Source organism: Acanthisitta chloris, unplaced genomic scaffold (genome assembly GCF_000695815.1).
Source record: "Acanthisitta chloris isolate BGI_N310 unplaced genomic scaffold, ASM69581v1 scaffold9750, whole genome shotgun sequence".
NCBI classification, from domain to species: Eukaryota; Metazoa; Chordata; class Aves; order Passeriformes; family Acanthisittidae; genus Acanthisitta; species Acanthisitta chloris.
In genome coordinates this window covers 81,802-83,588 of record NW_008652212.1, presented here as the reverse complement: position 1 = coordinate 83,588, position 1,787 = coordinate 81,802, and positions in this window count along the sequence as shown.

Here is a 1,787-nt window from a genome sequence, read left to right as displayed (position 1 = left end):
AAATCTTGAGTTTTTTTCATTTCTTACATCTTACCTGTGCAATGGAAAGACAGCTTAGTCAGTGCTGAACAAATGCCATGATCTGACTAAGGATTTATACAGAACAAGAGAAAAAGAGAAACGTCTTGTTTTAGACACTGGGATGTTTTGGGGCTTCCTTTCAGACTTTAGAGCCATGGAAGTCAGTGGAAGCCCTGCCATAAATTGCAGGGGTCAGGCTCTGTTCTGGGGTCCATCCTCTTGGCATCAACTTTGCAGAAACCCTCTGTGTCACTTCCATGGTGCCATCAGTCAAGGCAGTCTAGGAGAAGCCCCATTGAGCCAGCTCCAGTTATCCAGTTATCCCATCTCTTTTTTGGGCCAAAACTAAGTGGCATCATTGCTGTTTCTCTCCTATGTGGAACTTAACCACATCGGTTAAAGCAATTATAAGGCTATGTCAGAGAGCTTCATTTTGCAGCCTCTTCAAAGACACCTAGACATTTCTTTTGGATGGTGGCTCTGGTTTAGTGTGTGCCCTTTCACCCAGACGAGTCTCTGCTCTGTCTGCAGTGCAACATGATCAAGAGGTCAGGAATAAGCAATACAGTTGCTGTTATTGTAGAAACAAAGCTTAAGTGGCCACAGCTTCAACTGGAAATCCACAAAGGATTTGAGGCAATGCATGAAGCTGTGTCAAGGGAGGTTTAGGTTGGATATGTGGAAAGGTTCTTCCCCCAGAGGGTGGCTGAGCACTGGAATAGGCTCCCCAGGGAAGCTGTCAGAGCACCAAGCTTAATGGAGTTCAAGAAGGGTTTGCACAACGCTCATAGTCACATGGTGTGATTCTTGGGGAATGTCTTGTGCAGGGCCAGGAGTTGGACTTGGATGGTCCTTGTGGGTCCCTTCCAGCTCAGGATATTCTATGATTCTATGATACCCATGGGAGTTCCTTGTAATTTTTAAATCTTTGCAGGTGATCTTTGCTTTTCAGAGGGAGCTGCAAGACCCTGGTTCACCCACCTCTCGACATGCCGGGGTGGGTTTCCCACGGCTGTGCCAGCACCTCCAGCCCAGGCATCCCACTAGGGGTGGCAGCAGGACATATTTGTGTTTATGGATGAAATGGGGCCTCAGGAGGGATATTCCCCTGAGTCCTGCCAGTGCCGTGCAGGCTGTGAGGAGCATCCCACCTCCTCTCCCTGCTGCATTAGTGGGGGCTTTTCCCTTTTCCTTGCAAAACTTTCCTGCAGGGCAGCTGAGGACATGCTGTGGAGGGTAACTGACCCAGGGAGGAGGAGGGAGATGGGGGAGACCATCCCCTCTCCCTGCAGCTGCTGCTGCTGAAGCTGTTCTGGAGCCGGAGCCGTCGATGTGGCTCCCCAGAGTTAGTTGCTCAGCAACCAGAATCAATTAATATGCTTTGCAGAAAGTGCAGGGGAAGCCCGAGCTGCTGTCAGAGAGAAGGCAGGAGGCTGAGGGTGACTCAGGATCCCACTCCTGCCTGACACCCATTCGGTCCCACCCCATCCTCTCCAAACACCCCGTTAGCCACTGTTCTTTTTCCCTTTCTCCTTCCCTACCATACCTAGAGCGTGTGTCCCCAGATCCTTCAGGCAAAGTACCTCCTTGCTCAAGAAGGTTCCTGCTTCGAGGGTTTTGCTTTTAGATCCGATTTGTATTTTTGGGCTATTTGTCAAACCTTCTCCAACACTTTTCTCGAAATTCTAGTATTCATGTTCTTTGGGATGGGAAAGGGGTAGCTGATGTTTTTGTCAGGTGGTTTTAAAGATTCCTCAGGATGAAAA